The sequence below is a fragment of the Chionomys nivalis genome, chromosome 1, assembly GCF_950005125.1.
Source record: "Chionomys nivalis chromosome 1, mChiNiv1.1, whole genome shotgun sequence".
NCBI classification, from domain to species: Eukaryota; Metazoa; Chordata; class Mammalia; order Rodentia; family Cricetidae; genus Chionomys; species Chionomys nivalis.
The window spans coordinates 149,887,357-149,910,381 of record NC_080086.1 but is presented as its reverse complement, the minus strand read 5'-3'; positions in this window follow the sequence as shown (position 1 = coordinate 149,910,381).

Genomic DNA, 23,025 nt, shown 5'->3' with positions numbered 1-23,025 from the left:
AAGTGAGACCAGTGATGGAGGAGTTACTTTCATTGGTTAATAAAGAAACTGTCTTGGCTCATTTGATAGGACAGCCCTTAGGTGGGTGGAGACAGAACAGAATGCTGGGAGGAAGTGAGGGAGACGCCATGCCTCTCCTCTCTGGGTCAGATGCGATGAAGCTCCAGCCCAAGATGGACATACACTAGAATCTTCCTGGTAAGCCACCACCTCGTGGTGCTATATAGATTATTAGAAATGGGTTAGTCAAGATGTGAGAGTTAGCCAGTAAGAGGCTGAAACTAATGGGCCAAGTAGTGTTTAAAAGAATACAGTTTGTGTGTTGTTATTTCCGGTGTAAAGCTAACCAAGCAGGAGCCGGGTGGGACAAAAAGCAGGCTTGCTGCTCCTTCCACAGACCAGGACACCCCCAGTCAAGGCCCTATCTTATGTGGAGGAGGGAGAGTGTTTTCCCCATGAGATGGGTTTGGGGGTGCTGTCCAGAGCTGGAGGTGTGAGGAAGGAGCTGTTGGGTACTCTTTGGGGTGTGACAGTTGAAGCACATGGTAACATGAGTTAGCTGGGGAGTTTCAGCCCTCTGTGCATCCCTTGTGCATAGAAAACATCACCACTGCATTGAGACAACCCTGTCACAGTCACTTCTCCTGCCATGCGCCCCAAGAGGTTAGTGCTGCAGATACTAGGTGTGGCTCCGTTCTAGCCACAAGGAACATGGGCCATGAGCATGGCTGCTGAGTCGCTCATCTGAACTGCATCTGATGTATCAGGCGCTGTTCTTGTAGCTGTAACAAAGTGCCCGCGATGGAATAGCTTAGAGGAGGAACGCTTTCTTTGGTTCAGCGTGGTGGGCAAACGTGGTAGCAGGAGTGTAGGGTCACGTTACCCCTGCAGTCAGAGAGAATGAATGCTGGTAGTCAAGATGCTTTCTCTTGTGTGTGTGTGTGTGGGGGGGGTGTACACGGGCACACATGCTTTTGTGTTGGTGTGTACATATCTGTGAGGTTCTGTGCACATCTGCAGGCTGGTGCACACGTATGAGTGTGTACATGTATTTTCTATCACTTTCCAGCTTGTTTTTTGAAATAGAGCCTTTCACTGGTCCTTGAGCTCCCTGATTGGCTAGACTAACTGGCCAATGAGCTTGAGGGACCCACTTACAGCTCTCTGTACTGCCCCCAGCACTGGGTTTACAGACTCCCACCACCATGCTGGCTTATTTTTCACTGTGGGTCCCAGTCTCAGGTCTTTTTGTTTCTGCAAAGTGCTTTTCTGACTGAACCACCTCTCCGGTCTGGCTCTCCAGCCCACGGGATGGTGTTGCACACATGTAAGGTGAGTTCCTCCTTAGTTAAACCTTTCTGGAAAAACCTGCACAGATGCACCCAGAGCTGTCTCCTAGGTGGCTCTAACCTAACCTGGCTGACAATGAAGAGAAGGCATCTCATTTGGAAACCACCTTTGTGCGTCTTCTCCTGTGAACAGACAGGTGTAACCTCCTGCCATGTGAGAATTATGCTATAATTCTCCTTAGAGCAGCTGTGTGAAACAAATCTGTTCTTAACATCCTTGCCCAAGTCTCATGTAAATGCCTTCCTGTAGCAAGTCTTTCTCTGTCCTGCCAGCCAGTGCCCAAATAGAGCCACACAGAGACTTATTACTAATTTTGAAAGCTTGGCTGATAGCTAAGGCTTGTTTCTAACTAGCTCTTACAAGTTAACCTATTTTTATTAAACTTTGCACTGCCCCAAGACCCATTTACTTCCCATACATATTGCCTCTTCTATTTTCCTCCTTCCTCCATATCTCCCTGAGTCTGCCCTTCTTCCAGTATCCTCTGTGTCTTGAAATCTTATCTAGCCATTAGCCGTTCAGCTTTTTGTTAAACCAGTCTGAGGGATTCATCTTCACAGTGTACAAAAAGATTCTTCCACAATATTCCCCTTTCTGTCTAAAAATAAAGAAAAAGCTTTAATGCTAACGTACTAGAACTATATACAATAAAAACAATTATCAGATATTGTCTAAATAGAAAAGAAAGGTATCAACGTGAGTGAAACTATATATAAAAAGAACAATTATCAAGTAAGAACTACATTCATAATATCCAGTCCATTTGTATTTGGCATATTTGGTGAAGATCCTCTATTATCTTATACTGATATATTTAAAGGTTTGTGCCTAAACCATTTTCTATCATAACTTGTATTACCATCTTAAAGCTATCGTTTTAGACCTAGAAACAAACATCTTCTTAAATAAACATACTAAGTTTTTATGTTTCTCAACCTTACAAACTTTATATCATTTATGCAAGTTTCTTTTCTGAATTTGATAACAAGAAAACCTGTAAAACTACAACTATCTAGTCTTCATCTTCAGCAGAGACTCGAGGAGGATAAAATATTATTTGAGTAAACAGGAAGTGCAGAGAAAGCAACTTCTAAAACTAAGAAACAACAGACATCTGACTGCCTGAACAGTCACCCTAAGGTTTCTCTGTAACATTGGGGCATTCATCTTTGATCTACAGGCCTAGAATATCTGACAAACTTTTCTGTAAGGCAGGGATTTTGAAGGACTGTCCTACCTTGTCGTGGAAATTTTGACAGTCACCTTCTTTTGTGCCCTATTTGTCCAGCTTGAACAGTATACTGTCGGCAGTTGAAGCAAAGGCGGTTTCTTTGACCAGGGATTAGCTGTGCCACATTGAAAGCAAGATCCATATGGAGGTTCTTTGATGCCCATCATCCTTTTTTGAAGTAGATTGGTATTGCCAGGAGCAGACATGTCTCACTGTCATGAAAAGCCTTATGTAATTAAAACATTTTAAATGTCATATTTTATGGGTCTTTGCTTAAAGATTGCCTATCTAAAATACATCTTTGTATGACCTTTAAAACATACCTAACATGACTATAAGTTTGATTGTTATAGATGACTAACTATTAACCTGTATTTCTTTATTTTCCTAAATAGCTTTCAAGGACTAAACTTCACATTACATTTTTAAATGGGCCGCATAGGTACAATATCTTAAACAAAAATAGAAACATATATACAGTATAACAAAAACAACCTTAAAATTGTTTTTTTAGAATCTTTTTTATTATTTAATTGAAATTTTACATGATAATCCCAGTTCCCACTCCCTCCCCTCCTCCTGCTGTTTCCACCCACCCCCACCATCCCCTCTTCAGGATAAGACTTCCCATGGGAAGTCAACAAGTCTGGCACATCGCTTTGAGGCAGGACCAAGCCCCCCCCCCCATCTAGGCTGTGTAAGGTATCCCTCCAAGAAGAATGGATTCCAAAACACCAGTTCAAATACTAGGGCTAAATTCTGGTTCCATTGCCAGTGACCCCACAGACTTCCCAAGCCACACAACTGTCACCCACATTCAGAGGGCCTAGTTTGATCCTACGCAGGTCCCCCCACTGTCAGTCCAGAGTCAGTGAGCTCCCACTGGCTCAGGTCAGCTGTTTCTGTGGGTTTCCTCATCACGGTCTTGACCCCTTTGCTCATATTATTGCTCCTCCCTCTCTTTGATTGGTCTTCAGAAGCTCGGCCCAGTGCTTAGCTGTGGATCTGAGCATCTGCTTCCATCAGTTACTGGTTGAAGGTTCTATGGTGACAATTAAGGTAGTCATCAATCCGATTGTAGGGGAAGGCCATTTCAGGCACCCTCTCCTCTATTGCTTAGGGTCTTAGCTGGGGTCGTCCTTGTGGGTTCCTGGGAATTTCTCTGGTGCCAGGTTTCTTGCTAGCACTATAATGGCTCCCTTGATCAAGATATCTCTTTCCTTGTTCTTCCTCTCTGTCCTTCCCCACCTTGACCATCCTGTTCCCTCACGTTCTTCCCCCCTCCCCTTCTCCCCTCCTCCTCCCCTTCTGCCCTCTTTTCTCCCCAACCCCTACACTCCCAATTTTTTCAGAAGATCTTGTCTATAGCCCCTTCCCGGGGGGGGGTCCATGTATGTTTCTGTCAGGGCTCTTCTTGTCACCCAGAATCTCTGGGGTCATGGACTATAGGCTGGTTGTCCTTTGCTTCTGAGTGAGTACATACCATGTTCAACTTTCTGGGTATGGGTTACCTCACTCAGGATCAACCTTAAATTTGTTATCAATATACAAAAATCCATACCAATTTAAAATATCTGAGGCTAGTAGTTGTTCAAAAGTAGACTCAACAATCCACCCTTTTATTCCATCATTTCTATACTGTATCTCCCTCTTTTTCTTCAGAAAGAGATCTCTGAATCTAATCTCCTTTGTTCAGCTTTTTTTTTCTGACCATGACCAATAACAATTTGTAACCAATCCCCCTAAACAATGACAAACATTCGTAATCTACTAAATGACCAAAACCACCCACCCTTTCTCTTGGGAATGTGGGAGTTGTGTTCTCTAGACTGTTTCCTGTGGTCTGGGAGTGCTGGCATCTTTAAGGATTCCTAAAAAAATTAAGATAATGGTCAAATTCTTCAGGAGCTAACCATTGTCCAGTACTGGTGTGATGGGATAATGCAAGGTTTATCTAAAGTTCCGCCTGGAATAGTCTGTGAGGCCGGACCATCTCAGTCAGCAGCCTTGAAGCTGTTCTGGATGCAGAACTCTGAGGAAACTGCAACAGAGGCACTCTGAGAGGCTGGGTACCTGGGCTACCATTTTTATTGGTGTCTGATTCCCTTGCTCTGAAAACACACAAACTTTTAAAGGTAACATACATGTTTATATTAATACAAGTATGAAATGTGTGGTGTGCACAAATCAGTTAAAGATGATTATTTTGTCCTATGTTTGAGCAGGTAAAAGGCATCTGTCAACTTTATAAGTCTGTTTGGACTGCATAACCAAGCTGCAGTATGAATCTCCATCCATCAGAAGTGTGAGCAGCAGTGAGGCAGGCGGGCCAGGCCAGATCACTGGGAGGAGGAGCATGAATGGCATCCCAGAGGGCCACAAGGACAGCAGTGGCCTCCAGAAATAATCTGACCACTGGATCCTCAGCCTCAGCCCAGCCAACACTAGGAGGAATGACCATCTGAGCCTGAACATCCCAAGCAGATGAAGCAGATGAAAATGACCTTAAAAATAACTTCATGAAGATGATTAAGGCCCTTGAAGAGAAAACGAAAAATGCAGAATAAAGAAAGAGTATTAAGAGCTGCAAAGGAAAAAGGCCAAGTAACATATAAAGGCAGACCTATCAGAATTACACCTGACTTCTCCATGAAAAAATGAAAGTCAGAAGGTCCTGGTCAGCCATTATGCAGACACTAAGAGAACACGGATACCAACCCAGACTTCTATATCCAGTAAAGCTTTCAATTAACATAGAGAAAACAAGATATTCCATGACAAAACCAGACTTATAAATCCAGCCCTGCAGAAAGTACTCCAACCCAAGGAAGTTAGCTACATCCCCAAAACACAGGCAATAGATAATCCCACACCAGCAAAACATCAGAACATCACTACCAACAGCAAAAACAAAAATAACAGGAACTAACAGTCACTGGTTATTAATATCTCTTAATATCAATGACTCAATTAGCCTATAAAAAGACACAGGATTTTTTGATTGAATATGAAAACAGAATCCATTCTTTTGCTTCATACAAGAAACACACCTCAATTTCAAAGACAGACACTACCTCAGAGTAAAGGGTTGGGAAAATTTTTTTCTAATCAAATGGACCTACGAAACAAGCTGCTGCAGCTATCTAACAAAATAGACTTCAAACTATAATTAGTCAAAAGAGATTAAGAAGGCCATTTCATATTCATTGCAGAAAAAATCCATCAAGATGAAGCCTCAATTCTGAACATCTATGTCCCAAATACAAAGGCACCTTCATGTGTAAAAGAAACATGAAAAGCTTAATTCACACATCAAGCCCCACACACTAATAGTGGGAGACTTTAACACCCCATACTCACCACTGGACTGGTCTGTCAGACAGAAACTTAACAGAAAAATAAAGGCTCTAACAGATGTTATACCTCAAATGGGCTTAATAGACATCTGTAGAACATTTCAGCCAAACGCAAAAGAATATACCTTCTTGGGGCTGGAGAGATGGCTCAGTGGTTAAGAGCATTGCCTGCTCTTCCAAAGGTCCTGAGTTCAATTCCCAGCAACCACATGGTGGCTCACAACCATCTGTAAAGAGGTCTGGCGCCCTCTTCTGGCCTTCAGGCATACACACAGACAGAATATTGTATACATTATAAATAAATATTTAAAAAAAAAAAGAATATACCTTCTTCTCAGTACCTCATGGAACTTTCTCCAAAATCAACCACATACTCGATAACAAAGCAAATCTCAACAGATACAAAAAAAAATTTGGAATAACCTCCTGTGTCTGATTGATCATCATGGCTTAAAGTTAGAATCCAACAACAACACTAATTGCAGAAAGTCCACAAACTCATGGAAACTGAACAATGCTCAACTGAATCATCACTGGGTAAAGGAAGAAATAAAGAAATTAAAGCCTTTCTAAAATTCGGTGAAAATGACCACACAACATACCCAAATTTATGGGACATAATGAAAGCAGTGCTAAAACGAAAGTTCACAGCACTAAATGCCACATAAAGAAGCTGGAGAAATCCCACACTAGCGAATTAACAGAGCACCTGAAAGCCCTAGAACAAAAGGGGCAAACTCACCCAGAAGGACTAGATGACAGGAAACAATCAAACTGAGAGCTGAAACCAACAAAATAGAAACAACGAAGGCAATACAAAGAATCAATGAGACGAGTTGGTTTTTTAAGAAAATTAACAAAATAGACAAACCTTTATCCAAACTAACCAAAAGGCAGAGAGAGAATATCCAAATTAGCAAAATCAAAAACAAAAAGGGGGACACAACAACAGACATGGAGGAAATCCAGAGAATCATCAGGTCACACTTCAGAAACCTGTACTCCACAAAATTGGAAAACTTAAAGAAACTAGACAATTTTCTGGATAAGTATCACATACCAAAATTAAATCAAAACTAGATAAGCAAATTAAATAGACCTATAACTACTAAGGAAATTGAAACAGTCATCAAAAGTCTCCCAACAAAAAATGCCCAGGACCAGATGCCCAGCGCAGAATTCTCAAAGAATCTCAAAGAATTCAGATTTTCAAAGAAGAACTAATACCAATACTCCTCAAATTGTTTTAAACATAGAAACATTAGGAATATTTCCAAACTCTTTAGGAGGCTACAATAACCATGATATCTAAACCACACAAAGATACTACTAAGAAAGAGAATTACAGACCAATCTCACTCGTGAACATTGATGCAAAAATACTCAATAAAATACTAACAAACTGAATCCAAGAACAAATCATCCACCATGGCCAAGTAGGCTTCATTCCAGAGATTCAGGAATGGTTCAACATATGAAAATCTGTCAATGTAATCCACCATATAAACAAACTGAAAGAAAAAACAACATGATCATCTCATTAGATGCTGAAAAAACTTTTGACAAAATTCAACACCTCTTCATGATAGAGGTCTTGGAAAGAGCAGGAATACAAGGAATATACCTAAACATAATAAAGGCAATATACAGCAAACTAACAGCTAACATCAAACAATATGAGAGAAACTCAAAGTGATCCTACTGAAATCAGGAACAAGACAGGGCTGTCCACTCTCTCCATATCTATTCAATACAGTGCTTAAAGTTCTGGCTAGAGCAATAAGACAAAAAAGGAGATGAAGGGGATACAAATTGGAAGAGAAGTCAGACTTTCACTATATGCTGATGATATGATAGCACACATAAGTGACCCAAAAATTCCACCAGGAAACTCCTACAACTGATAAATACCTTCAGTAATGTGGCATAATACAAGATTAACTCAAAAAGATTCGTAACCCTTCTATATACAGATGATAAATGGGTTGAAAAAGAAATTAGAGAAACATCACCCTTTACAACAGCCACAGATAACATAAAATATCTTGGGGTAGGTAATTATAATCAAACAAGTGAAAGACCTGCATGTCAAGAACTTTGTATCTTTAAAGAAGTAAATCTAAGAAAACATCAGAAAATGGAAAGAACTTTCATGCTCTTGAATAGGTAAGATTAACAGTAAAAATGGCAGTCTTACCAAAAGCAATCTGTAAATTCAATGCAATCCATATCAAAATTTCAGCAGAATTCTTCACAGACATCTAAAGAACAATACTCAACTTCATATGGAAAAACAAAAAACCCAAGATAACCAAAACAATCCTCTACAATAAAGGAACTGCTGGAGGCATCACCATCACTGACTTCAAACTCTACTATAAAGCTACAGTAATGAAAACAGTTTGGTATTAGCATAAAAAGAGACAGGAGGACCAATGGAACTTAATCAAAGACCCAAATAATAACCCATACACCTATGAACACTTGATTCTTGACAAAGAAGCTAAAATTATAAAATGGAAAAAAAAGAAAGCATCTTCAGCAAATGGTACTGGCAATCACTGAATGTCGACATATAGAAGAATGAAAATAGATCCATATCTATCACCATGCACAAAACTCAAGTCCAAATGGATGAAAGATCTCAAAATAAAACCAACCAAACTGAACCTAATAGAAGAGAAAGTAAAAGTAGCCTTGAATGCATTGGCACAGGAGACCACTTCCTAAATATAACCCAGTAGCACATATGCTGAGAGAAACAATTAATAAATGGGACCCCCTGAAACTGAGACGCTTCTGTGAAGCAAAGGACATGGTCAACAAGACAAATGGCAGTCTACTGAATGAGAAAAGATCTTCACTGAGATCCCCACATCGGACAGAGGTCTGATCTCCAAAATATACAAGAACTCAAGAAGCTTGACACAAAAGAACAAATGATCCAATAAAATATGGGGTGCAGACCTAAACAGAGAATTCTCAACAGAGGAATCTCAAATGACTGAGAGACACTTAAGGAAATGATCAATATCCTTAGCCATCAGAAAAATGCAAATCAAAGCAACTCTGAGATATCATCTTACACCTGTCAGAATGGCCAAGATCAAAAACACTGATGACAACTTATGCTGGAGAGGATGTGGAGTAAGTGAAACACTCCTGCATTGCTGGTGGGAATGCAAACTTGTGCAGCCACTTTGGAAATCAGTATGGCAATTTTCCAGAAAATTAGGAATCTGTCTATCTCAAGACCCAGCAATACCACTTTTGGGCATATACCCAAGGGATGCTCAATCATACCACAAGGACATGTGCTCAACTATGTTCATAGCAGCATTATTTGTAATAGCCAGAACCTGGAAACAACCTAGCTGCTTCTCAAAAGAAGAATGGATAAGGAAAATATGGTACATTTACATAATGGTGTACTCACTGGTAAAAAAAAAAAATGACATCTTGAAATTTGCAGGCAAATGGATAAAACTAGAAAAAAAAAACCATACTGAGTGAGGTAACCCAGACCGAGAAAGACAAATATAATATGTACTCACTCATAAGTGACTTTTAGATATAAAGCAAAGAAAAACTATCCTACAACTCACAATCCCAGACAACCTAGAAAGGAGAAACAGACAAGATCTCCTGAGTAAATTGGGAGCATGGCGGGGGCAGGGAGGAAGGTGGAAGGGGAGAAGGGAGAAAGGAAAGGAAGTGGAGAAAATGTATAGTTCAATTAAAAACAATGAATAAAATAAAATTAAAATAATAATAAAAATAAATAAATCTCTCTGGATGCCATATGAGAGGATGACAATAAGTCATGAGGGCTCTGTAGCCACCAAGACCGATCGTGTCTCATCTTGTCTTCAAGCTGTTTCCATGCGGAGGGATCAGCTTACATGTCCCTTGTCCTGTAGTCTTTCTTGATTTCTTCCCCGTGTCTGTAACCAAGATACTCAAGAGATCTCTCCTAGTCAAATCTGGTCTCTTTCGACCTTGAATGAATCCAGAGCCTAAACAAAAGCATAACCTCTTCTCCAAGGCAGCACATTCTGAGTTTCATTCTGAATTTCCATTATGAAGCCAAGACAATCCCATGTCTCTCAGCAGCTGTTGTCTATTCAATAACATTCAAAAAATTCAAAATTAACAAACTCTCCGTGTTATAATTTCCATCTTTAGACGGCTTATTTTTACATTATTTTTTCTTTAAAGACTTTTATTATTTATGAGTTTTTCCCATGACTGTCTATACTCCTTTTCTTTTTAAAGTCTATGTCTTTTTTAAACACACTGTAACCTGTTTAGAGGCTTTTTTTTTTCTTGTCTGGATCTGCTTTACTGTGTACCTGTCACCTTTTCTGTTTGTATGAACAAAATCTTAAACTGATGCTCAGCTTGGTTCACCGTGTGCTGGCAGCTCAAGCCTGCAGGCAGTGTCCAGGAGACAGGTGTTTGTTCCTCAGCTGCAGGAGAGACTGCAGAGCTAGGAAGCCACGTTTGGCTCTGTTTTTATGTGTTTGGAACCTTTTTGAAAACTTTCTCGGGTCTTAGATGGAAATATGTGCCCTCAAACTGGATACCATTGTAGCCAGTCTTTCTCTGACCTGCCAGCCAGCTCCCAAATAACCACACAGAGACTTATTAATTATGAAAGATTGGTCGATAGCTTAGACTTGTCTCTAACTAGCTCCTATAACTTAACCCATTTCTGTTAATCTGTGTGCTGTCCTGAGGCTTGTTTACCTCATCTACTTACTGTCTATTCTTCTTTCCTGTTTCCTCTATGTCTCCTCGTGTCTCTGCCCTTCTTCCAGCTTCCTCTGTCCCTGAAAATCCTGCCTAGCTATTGGCCATTTTTTTTTGATCCAATCAGATTGACACATCTTCACAATGTACAAAAAGATTATTTCCCTTTTTCTTGTGTCCACACTCCTAAGCCTGCGTTCTCGATGGGGAATTCAGGCTATCTCCTCCCACTGGGTTTTTCTTTAGGTGAAGTTCCGAATGAGTCAGATGATACATGTTGGGAAAACCCAGTCACCTTAAACAACAGAGTTCGATAGGTATCCAGGTCCCCATTTTTCACTCTGGCCAGAGGAGGAATAATCACTGTGGAAGCTCTGGATTAAATGGGCGAGAGTTCAAATCTAGGCTTGTTACCCAGCAACAGGGTGGTTTTGAACAAGTTGCCTTAGCCGTCCTGTGCCCAAGTGTTCTCATCTATAAAGTGGGCTCATAGTAGCCCTCACCATCCCTCAGCTTTTAAGCTTTTCTTGCCTCCCCATTGTCCACCAGACAAAGCCCAAACTTCTTTTTAAAAATTATAAATACATGTTTTACTGTTGTTAATTGTGTGTGTGTGTGTGTTTGTGCTAGCACATGTGAACATTTGAGTGCTATACCACAGAAGCCAGGGGCACGTGATCCCCTGAAGCTGGACTTACAGGCAGTTGTAAGCTGCCTGGTATGGGTGCTAGAAACAGAATTCAGGTCCTCTGTGAGAGCAGCAAGTGCTCTTAACTGCTGGGCTTCTCTGCAGCCTCCTGATGCCCCAGCTCCTTGTGTCGGTCACAGGGCTCTCCATCCTTCAGAACAAATAGCCACTCTACTGGAGCATCTCCACGTGTCTCTCTACTAAACATGCAATTGCCCTTGACTTGAATTACTTCTCCCCAGAGGTTTGCAAGGCAATGCTGCTTCCTTTGTTTTATTTTGTTTTGGCTCTTTTGAGATAGAATTTCTTGTAGCACAGGCTGGACATGAGGCTCAATATGCAGCTAACGCTGGCCTTGAACATCTGATCCTCCTGCCTCCACCTCCCAAATGTTGAGATTACAGGCATCCAGTGTCACTTTCTCTGACACATGAGGGGACTGAGGGACTTGCCCAGTGCCTCATGCTCTGTGATGGATGAGAGCCCGCCTCACATCTGCCTTACCCTGACCCATAAATGCAGCTCATGTCAAACCAACCTGACTTCAATGTCCACAGCATTGCATGTTATTTCACCCTCCAGCTCCTTGGTCTATATGCTAATATTCCTGGGGCTTTTAGAAAATTCTGGGTGAGTGGCTTTGGTAAAAGCAAAGTCGAGACAGATTTGAGGAAGCTAAAAGCAGGGATGTGTGGGATTTGGAGAAGGTTCGAGCAAAGTTGAGGTGCTCCCAGCCCCCCTTTCCTGAAGGTGAGTCTATGGCTTTTACTTCTGGATCCTGAGAGCAAAGGTTGTGGTTTCCCGTAATTCAGACTGAGGTTGAAAAGTGCTAACAGAAGGTCTGCATCTCAGGGACGCAAATCCTCTGTCTGGAATGGCACTGTCGTCATGGTGACGCATGATCACCAGGGCTCTGCTGGGGCTAGGAAAGAACGCATCCTCGGGGACTATTGATCTGCAAGGCTTTCTCTCCTCTCCACCACCAAAAGATTTCCCACAGATAGCACGCAAGCAGCCATGGCAGATGATGTGACTGTAACAGTCACCGCAAGCCACACGTCTCCTTAATGGAGACCAGCAGAAGAAAGTGCGAAGGGCTCTATGGAATGAAGCTTTATTTTTTCTGTTTTATTTTTTAATTTTTTATTGAGGACTTCATACATGCATATTTTTAAAATTTTTTAATCAAATCTACCCTCCCACTCACTCCTTTTCAATTCATTTCCTATCCCCCCTTCTTTACCAACTTCATGTTTGTTTGTTTTTAATAAATACACTGGGTCTGCTTCGTGCTGCCTGCATGTGCACGGTGTGGAAACATCCACGGGGCATGGGCAGCCACTCAGGGGCAGTATCCCTAAAGAAAACCAATTCTCCCTTCCACAGCAACTATTCATTGTCAATAACTTCTCGTCTTTAGGGAATTTATGAGCCCATCCCCATCTATGTTGGAATTTTGGCTGTCTTGATCTTGTGCAGGTCCTGCGCATGCAGTCACAGCCGGTGGGAGTTCATGTGTGCAGGTGTTCTCTCGTGTGAGCAAACAGGGTCTCACTATAGATGGCTAGTACCTCTGGCTCTTCTGAGCCTTTCTGCACCAGGGCTAATAGTTTGCTACATCACCAAGATGCCAGAAGCCAGAATCTGGAGCCCACGCTCTGCCAAGTGCCGTCCCCAGCCCAAGTGCACCAGCGTAACTAGTTCACATCACGTCTTCCTGCCCTGACCTTGAGTTTGACTTTTCCAGAGCTTGTCCCTCCCACTACCGAGAGTGGGGCTCTGATGGGATGTCCCTGGGATTCATTCATAGAGTTTATCCCAAGTACCATTATCATTATTGAGCTTAATCCTCTCAGACTTTGTCCAGGTCTCCATGACGTAGTCTCAATGCTGACTGTTAGCAATTGTAGCTGCTGACCTTCACAGCGCCCTTCTTTCCTTCATGAACCGCTCATTCTGAGAACGTGCCACCTCGACTCGTTCAGCAAACACACCCCAGCCACCTGCAGCAGGCTGCACACTGTACTTGATACTGGAGCATTAGACAAAACAGACAGCTCTGTCCTCGTAGGGCTTAAGACCTTCTGTGGCCAGACAGCCGGCATAATACGTGTGAAAGCTGCCTGATGTATTAGGAGATGGCAGATGCTATGGGAAAAAAAGATGGATGGAGATGCCAGGAAAGGGGATTTCTAGTTTTAAATAACAGTCTGGAAGGACTTACCAGGGTAGACCTTTGAGAAGAGCCGAGGAAAGAAGGTAAGCCATCTAGCAGCTAGAAAAAGAAGAGAATGGGCGGAGAGCATGAGCAAAGATCCTGAGAGGGGACGGGGTGTGGTGGTGCAGGAGTGGAGGCAAGGAGGGAGGGGTGACAGTGAGAGAAGCTGACAGAGTAGTGGGGAGGATCACAAAGGCCACTGCGGAGGGCCGGGCAAAACCCACTGCAAATGGCTGGGTTTGCAAAGTGACTGTGGCACAGGCATGAGAACCCAGTTCATTCCTAGAACCTACATTAAACAAAACAAAACAAGCAAACAAAAGCTGGGCACAATGCATGTTCCTGTAACTCTAGTGCTAGGGAGACAGGCATCTCCCTGGGGTTCACTGGCTACCCTCCTAGCCTACTTCATAAGCTCCTAAGCTGATGAAAGACCCTCTATCAAAACACAAGCTGATGGTTCCTGAGGTGTGACATCCAGATTAACCTCTGGCCTCCAGATACATGCACACGCACACATGCACACACACGCACACATGCACGGACACACATGCACACACGCATGCACACACCTACTGTGGAGACCCCAGTTTTATGAGTGGGGCAAGGAGCCTTTTAATAAGGGTTGGCGAAGGATCACTCTGACTGTTGTGGGTCGGCCGGGTAGGAGCACGGTGAGAATGGAAACCGGTCACTAGACTACAGATGAAGCAGCCACAGAAGAGGGTGGGGTGTAGACCTGGAGACCTTTGGGTAGTAGGATGCTTGAGTCTGCTGATGGGTGGCCATGAGTGTGAAGAAGGAAAACTATTAGGGCAACTTGGATTGAACTCGAGCGACAGAAAGAATGGCCAGGCCTAGGCAACAGGAGAGCCCCCAGGCAGAATGGTTTGATGGAGATCAGGATTTCAAGAAGCCCAGGGGAACTGGCAAGAAGATGCTTAGACCCAGGAGCTGCAGCTCAGGGAGGGGAAGAGGCCCAGGTTGGAGCCATAAATGTGGGTGTCGGGATGGCAGGAATCCATGCAAAGAATAGGACTGTGGGTGAGACCAGCTGTCATTGCTGCTGAGGCCCAGTCAACAGGGCTGGAGCACTGGCAGGTTGGTGTAGCCACAAACAGCCATGACATTTTGTTGCCTGGGCAGGAAGTCCCCTGGAGCTGGCGCTGGCGAGGAAAAGCAGGAAGGAAGTGAGAGGCGGGCAGGCTAGACAGGCTTTGCATGGCTTTGCTGTGAGGGAGAGAGAGGAGGTGTTGCGGGGAAGAGAGGGAGGAGCAGTGTTGGAGCCAATGGGAACAATCAGAAGATGAACCAGTTGGCACTTGAGATTCCCGTCTGTACTAGAAAACCCTCAAGGGGCTTCCGGTGTGCAGGTAAGGTGGAGCGCCATCGCCTTTGAGAAAGGGATGCAGACGTGTGGTCCGCTGAAAGAGCGGGAACAGTGGCCTGTGTGGTGGAACAAGGAGCGTCTAGGATGAAGAGACTGTCCTGCAAGGCCACCTGGGTGCGTTGCCGAGCCAGAATGCAAGGGAGAAAATGTCACTTCTGATTATCTCAGTTGTTGGAGAAATAGGAAGGTTGTAAATTAGGAGAGGCAGACGGGATTTTGTAAAAGTCACCATGTGGGTAGGGACTGGGGAGTCTGCTGTGGTCACAGGAAACATAGGGGTCACTTGGCTTTGGGGTCAGTGTTCTAAAGCAGGACCCCTGAGCTGACGGTGATGTCCCTGCTGGGCCTTGGGCCTCTGTTTCCAGCCAGCAGAATTGTTCGAAGTCTTGGCTCTAGAGCCAGGTTCCTTCATTTGTGGCATCATGACAATACCTACCCGTGACAGATGCATCGGAGATTAGACGGTGCCCAGCACGGCAGCTATCAGTCTAGGAAGGTAAGGAAGATCAGTGGGTGCTCATTGCCTGGCAGGCTCTAGACTCACACTGGAGACAGGGATTTTCTAGATTAGTTTCACTGAGGTGGGAAGACCCACCCTAACTATGGGAGGCACCATCCCATGGGCTGGGGTCTCAGACTGAATGAAAAGGAGACAGTTAGCTGAGCATGGGTATCCATCACCCTCTACTTCCTGACTTCAGATATCATGTGAGCAGCGACCCCACGCTGCTGCCACCATGCCTTCCCCATCCTGTCTCTTTAAACTGTGAGCCCAGGTACACCCTTCCTTCCTAAGCCGCTTTTCTCAGGTGCTTTGCCACAGCATTGACAAAGGTAAGTAGCACAGCGACACTGGCTTCCTTGAGGTGACAACCCAGGAAAAGCTGTACCCCAGCAAACCCCATCTCCCCTCTGTGTGATGCACCACGATGGAGTTTCAAAAACTGTCAGCTAAAATAATCCCTTTCTGATCTGATTGCCTCAGGTTTTGTCACAGGAACAGAAAGCGAGCCTGGGTGGGGCCTGAACTGTTTCCTTTAGTCTGCCAGAGAATGTGGTACCATAGGGTAGAGACAGCCCAGTGAATGAGCTGTGTCCTGGTCATTAGCCTTGCGGTAAGCTGCTTCTTGGGGTGTTTCCCATGACCCCCTTACCTTCATCACAGATTCTGGCCCTAACTGCAGAATCAGAAGTAGAGTGTGACCTGCAGAAGAAGCGTGTGAGGCCATGTAGAAGGCGTGGATGTAAGAGAATCACCAAAGCAAAAGCACAGCGAACTGAAAGATTCCCCTCACCGGTGACTCCGGGGCTCCCAGGCAGTGTGCCGCCTCATGACTGGTACTGAGGTTGGGCTACTTGGAGCGAAATATGTTCAACATTCCAGATACGGAGGCAACTTATATTTGAGGGGTGTCACCCTTTATGCTTACAGAAGGCAATCCTCTATAACCATGGGCTCCCGTACTTCCTCCTTCACTCTTTTTTTAAAAAATATTTATTTATTATGTATACAGTGTTCTGTCTACATGTATGCCTGTAGGCCAGAAGAGGGTGCCATTATAGATGGTTGTGAGCCACCATGTGGTTGCTGGGACTAGAACTCAACCTCTTGGAAGAGTAGCCTGTGCTCTTAACCACTGAGCCATCTCTCCAGCCCCCCTCCTTCAGTCTTAAACAAATGGACAGGCATGCATAGTGCATGCTCACTGGACAAGGAGGAAACTGGTCATGAGGCGTCTGCCTTGTGCTGGGCAGGGGCTGTGACCAGAGCCATCAGGTCTGGACAGCAGGAGATGCAGTGCTTTCCGCAGAAGCCGGTGGCAGCGTGAGTGGTGGCTCTGAGTGCGTACCAGCGGCTCCATGACCTATAATGAGTGCTTTTGATCTCTGGACTTAGTGTCTTCCTCATTGGAGGCAGGAGGATCATGAGTTCCAGGCTAGCCTGAGCTACATGAGACCCTGTCTCAGAATATTTTTTTTCTTCCCTGTGGCAAGTTTTAGACTGGCCTTTGCTATGTAAGGAGTTCCAGGTCAGCCCAAGCTGTAACATGAGACCCTGTAAGGAAAAAAGAAAGAGGAAGGGAAAGCCTAAGAAGGGGAGAGGAAGGGAGGGGAGGGGAGGGGAGGGAAAAGAGAAGAGAGAAGAGAAGACAAGACAAGGAGGGTAGAAGGCTTCTGGGTTCCTGTGATCCTGTCCCAGGACATTATCTTTGGTCCCCTGGCTTCTGCACCCCAGGTCAGAATGAATCCTCCAGAGGCTTCTCCAGGGATAGCACAGTGGGACAGCGCAGAACACGGCTGGCCTTAGGTAGCCCCATCGCTCCAGCAGCTCCCCAGAAAGCCACTTTGCCAAATTAGCCGGTGTGTTGTGAGAACCTGGTAATTCCCAGGTCTAGTTTGGAGATGAGCCACTCTGCCCTAATTATAGCTAAACCTTGATGCTCATGGCACCAAAGGTACTGTTGAAACACTGGCTGCAAATTGCCTTTGATTGATGGTTTCCATGGGTCCCTGTGGCTCCCTTCTGTGTGTCGCTATCATGTGGCAGAACCTTCCATTCCATTTGTTCTGTTACTGAGAGCTGCTAACGGTCTTGAGGCTTTGGGGCTTGGGTGTGTTTAAATTTGGGGGGTCTTCCCAGGTCCACTCCTCCACCATCCTATTCCCAGGTACTCAGAGCTTTGACACTGACTAGTCCAACCCTAAGGGCTTGTTCTTGAAGACCCAAGGACTCCTGAATCTTCTGGAGTCTGGAGATGTTTGGAAGTTGGTCCTGGATAGCTGGGTGTTAGTAGACTTGCATTCACAAAGTGGCGGTGCCTCTCCCTGCAGGCCCTAGACACCTCGTGTTGGGGCCTGTTGTATATTAGACTCTGAGGTCTGAGGCCCAGGTTGACTTGGCTCTTCACACAAGCAATCAAAGCAGTCCCAAAACAAACCTGGCAGACAGTGGAAGCAGCCATTGCCTGGAGTCCTTTTGTGGAGCAAGGTGAGATATGGCCATAAATCAAGCATGGCCGTGCAGAGTGAGTGCTGAGACCACAGGTGGTGCCTCGACATGCACACGCAAGCAGATCCACACACATGTGCACCCTACCCCACCCTGTCACACTTGCATGCACACACACACACATCCAAGGACATGTGAAAGTTCTCCCACTGTGCCATGCGTGTGGCTCATTTGGTGGTGGGGTTTGCTGGTGGGTTGGTTGGTTCTGGCATCAAACCCAGAACCTTAGGCTTGCTAAGCTTGTCCTGTACCACTGAGGTATACCCCCAGCCCCTCGGCAGGGCATGGATGGACTCAGTCTTGCGCCCGTCTAGTGTAGGTACTCACGGCTGCTGTGAGCGGAAGAGCACAATAGCCAGGCTGGAGAAATGGCACAGTGGTAAAGAGCTCATCTTTCTCTAAGGACCTAAGTATGATTTCAGGCACCAATATCAGGCGGTTCAGCTTCAGGGGATCTGACACCTCTGGTCGCTGCACCCACACTCCCATGCACATGCCCACACACAGATACACGCATGCACATGACTAAAAATAAAAATGTTTAAAAAACTATTGGTCATGTCATGCACGGAAAACAGCCACAATACTCTGGCCCATTCACGAGGTCTTATATCCACTCGGCTTTCTCTTCTGTGATGCTCCATAGACCTCAAGAGGGTATTGTAGATGTCTTACGGATGGTGAGCGTTCAGTAGTCATTAATCTCAGCATTTTGGCCAGTTATGAGTATTTCTGCAGTAACTCTTTCCTGCTGCAAAAAGATACTTCTTTGACTAAATCTAGTAGCAATACTCATCCGTGGGGAGAAACGTGATTCTTAAGATGGTGATTTGATGAGCACATAAAATCCATTTAACAAAACAACAGCTGTAGCTAATCTCCTAGATCCCGTGATTTCCCTAGCATGGGCTTTTGACCAGGTTACAGGGCTAGGTGTGGATTGCTTCCTGTGACATTGCTACTGTTTCAATCAGAAAGCAGTTAGTTCCCCTTATAACAGGCTTGCTGCTACTCTACCATGGGCGCATCTTGCCTTGCAGGTAAGTAACAGAATACTGTGTGCCTTTCAAAGGGGCACGGTTTAGCTGCCAACAGTACATGTATGAACCAAGGATCAGACTTCTGCTTCTGGAAAGAGTGCTGAGAAGAGTTGGATATGAGGTCAGAGAAGAGCTGGGCTCGAGAAGTGCTAGGGGGTCACAGACGTGGGCAACGGGTCCCCCCCCCCAAGAGAACCGCTATGTCCCTGATAGTGTCAACCGTGAGAGGAGCTGTGACATAAGATCTGCTCAGGACCAGACGAAGACACAACACCAGCAGCAGATGCAGAAGCAGAGACATCGCTTGACCTTGGCACTCACTGAGATCCAGGTCCTGGGAGACCCACAAATCATCATCTGAATGGCTCCAGCATCGGTCAACAGAAGATGAGAAGGGTACAAAAACGAGCCTGAGGATACAGGAGACTATCTGAGAAGATGTTCCTGAGACAGCCCAGGCTTGATGGGTAGGTCTCACTGAGAGGACCGTTGCTAGTGTGCTGGCATTTCTGTCACATTCCCGGACAGGCCTGGATGGAGCCTTGGTCCCACAAGGGAAACTCTCAGAGGAACACGGCAAAGATCCCATGAACCACAGCTACGGCTGCCATCAGGGCACTTTGACCCAGTATGTAGAGATCGGCTGTGAAGAGGCGCTCCGAGGGCTGCCTGCACAGTGGCCCAGGGGGAGTCTGTGTGGAAGCTCTTCCCTTGCAGGCATCAACCTGTCCTAGGAGGATGTCATCACTATGGCTTAGGGTTCCCAGGACCAAGGTCTGGGCACAGTGGTAGATTAACCACCACATGGAGTGTAAGTGCTATGGGGAACAGAAAGACTTGAATAACTGCCGTGGCCTCAGCACCAGGGGACAGCATGGGATTTATGTCACTCTCATCATTCCTCTTCTGTTTCTTCTAGAATGAAAAGCTGAGGGAGCTTGGGAACATGGGCATATGTGGGGCAGGGGCTGGGGGCTGCTGTGAAGCTCCCCTTCCAAGGAATCCATGGCTCAGGCATCCTCAGCACACAGCCCAGAACCTCACCTTAGTGACCTCCACTCTTTCCCTAACTCCAAGCCATGTCAGGCTACAGAGGGGTCCTACTCCCCTCTCTTCTGAGTGCTTTGAAGCTGAAGGCTATAGTTTTGTGGCATGTTCAACATTGAACACCATTTCCTGCCTCTCTCTATTACCACTCTCCTTCAGGTATCAGGGTAGATCTCTAAACCTGTTCCATCCAGTGCTCTCTCCTTTTCTTTGTGGGCATCTGGTGTGGGATAATGCTCTTGTACACTGTAAAGATTTGTCACTCATATTAGTTTAATAAAAATGCTGATTGGTCAGTATCCAGGCAGGAAGTATAGTCAGGGTAACCAGACTAAGAGAATTCTGGGGACAGGAAAGGCAGAGAGTCAGTCACCAGCCAGACACAGAGGAGACAAGATGAGAATGCCTTACTGAGAAAAGGTACCAGCCATATGGCTAACCATAGATAAGAATTGTGGGTTAATTTAAGTGGTAAGAGCTAGGTAATAATAAGCCTGAGGTAAGAGACCAGTTTATAATATATTAATATAAGCCCCTGTGTGTTTCTTTGGGATTGAATGACTGTGGGACCAGGAGGGACAGAAATGTCCGTCTAAGGCATCTCCCCCATCACCTCTCTTATATGTCTCATCTCCTGGCGTCCACTTCTCCAGAGATACCAGCTGACATATACATTGGGTAGAAAGCAGGGAATTGTCAGTTTATTGGTACAAGGGAGGAGAGAGATGGAATGAGAGAGAAGCAGGTTTCCAGCCTGAAACAGGCTTGAGGTTTCACTGGTAAGGGTCAGAGCAGATCTCAAAGGCTGAAGGTGTGAATGGAGACTGCAGGATTTCACATTGGCCTCCAGGAGAAATGTCAGGTGGGCATTTATGAGCCGTGGTAATGTTGCTAGCTTCCTTCACAACATCTCCAGCAGGCACATATGGGCTTTGACATTTTTGCCTCTTGCATGTCAAAACCCTTAATTGTCTAAGATGGAATTCTAATGTATTTTGAGCAATGGGAGGATCATTGCAGTGAGTGTAGACTGAGCAGGGGACCTCCAGGACTTGCTGGCCAGCAAACCTAGCCAAATCAGTGTGCTAATTCCAGGCCAAGTGACAGAGAGACCCTGTCTCAAAAAACAAGGTAGATGGCACCTGAGGAATGACACTTGTGGTTGACCTCAGATTAGTACACGCACATACACACACACACACACACACACACGCATGCATGCACAGGGTGGGAGGATAAATACAGCCCTTACAACTTAAATATAATTGTTATTTCTGTTCTGTCACACGCACTCCCTCATTGACACTGAAATGAAGAAGTGGGCACAAGCCAGGGTGCTTTGCCACCTCTGTAGTTCTAAAATCAACCACTTTACGAATCTGGAAAGAGACAGTCGGGGAAGAAAAATGAGGAGGAGGATTAAAGAGTGGAAAGCGAGTCTTGGCTCTCCGGGTTCAGGCCACCCTCCCACTGCCCTGCTTGTCTGCCTACAGTGCTGTGGGAGTTTAGCCATCACTAGCTTGACCTGAGCGACACCTGTCACAATAATGACCAACACACTCCAGATGGGTCCGAGGCTCAGCTTCTGTGATTGCTTTCTTCTTGTTCAGGTAATGTGAAAAGCAGTGATGGGCATTGTGAACCCAGTCATTAGTGAGTGTGAGCTGGGCTTTCTTCAGCTCAGAGGAAGATCTTCTTTCCTGGAGGGATCTGAGCACTTGGGTTTCACAGTTCCTCACCTGATCCCCTGTAACAAGGCTACCTGCCTGTGAAGCGGCCCTGCTGTGCCTGCGCTCAGGGAGTCCTGAGCATTACAAGATGTCCTCCATGGCCACAAGACTTCTGGGAGTGGTCCAGGTGCCACCAGGCATGGAGTTTTGCAGGCAGCAGAGAAATAAAAGGTGAGGTGGGGTTCTGAGAATGATTGACTTTAAAGAACTGGCTTACTGTGGGGGCTAGAAAGTCTGAAATCTACAGGACAGGGCAGCTGGGAGTTTAGGAGAGAATTAGAGTTATAAGTTTGACTCTGAGGATGTCTAGAGGCAGAATTCCTTCGTTTTTGGGAGAGTCCTGGCTGTTTCTCTTAAGGTTTCAACTCGTGAGGCGGGGCCCACCATATTATGGACAGTGATCTGCTTACAGGCCCTGTTTTGAAATATAACCTCGTCTTCAAAATACCTTTGCAACAGCATCCGCATTGACATCTGACCAGTTGGTGGGCATCAGAGGCTGGTCAGGTTGGCATATGACAGCCACCATCCCAAAGAATCCATGAGCTCATCAAGGTACATACTTTTAGGAGCTAGTGACACCGAGATGCTAGACAGATCCTCTCTGTAACTCACTCAATTTCCTGAACCTGGAGAGAGGGAGGAGGGAAGGAGAGAGGAGGGAGGAAGGGAGAGAGGGAGAGAGGAGGGAGGAAGGGAGAGAGGAAGGGAGGGAGAAAGAGAGAGAGAGAGAGAGAGAGAGAGAGAGAGAGAGAGAGAGAGAGAGAAGCAGTCACTGTAAGAATTAAATGGGCTCCGTTTGTGAACACTCTAAAACAGAAAGTAGCATGTGTCTGTCCCTTACTTGGTGACAAGAATAACTTCATCGCTGACTTCCTGTCTGGATGTCTGACGTGAACTCATTCCAAGTCCCTCTGAGAGTGGCACTATTGATTTGCCATCAGTAGGGTGAGCCTTTGACCTTCTCCAGTTTGAGACATGTTTCTGTCGATTTGTTGCTTACGGGGCTCAATAAGGAGTTATTGTCTGGGTGCAGGAAGAAGGAGCAGTGGTCCTCACACCAGCCACACACACTTCCAGCAGGTATCTCAGCCCCACAAGGATGGAGAGAGAAAGAGCAAGAGCAGCCTTCCCGTCAGACACCAAGGCTCGGAAAGCACAGGATGGACCAGCTGGCGAGTGAATGCCAGTCACTCAGGACTAGGGACCGGGT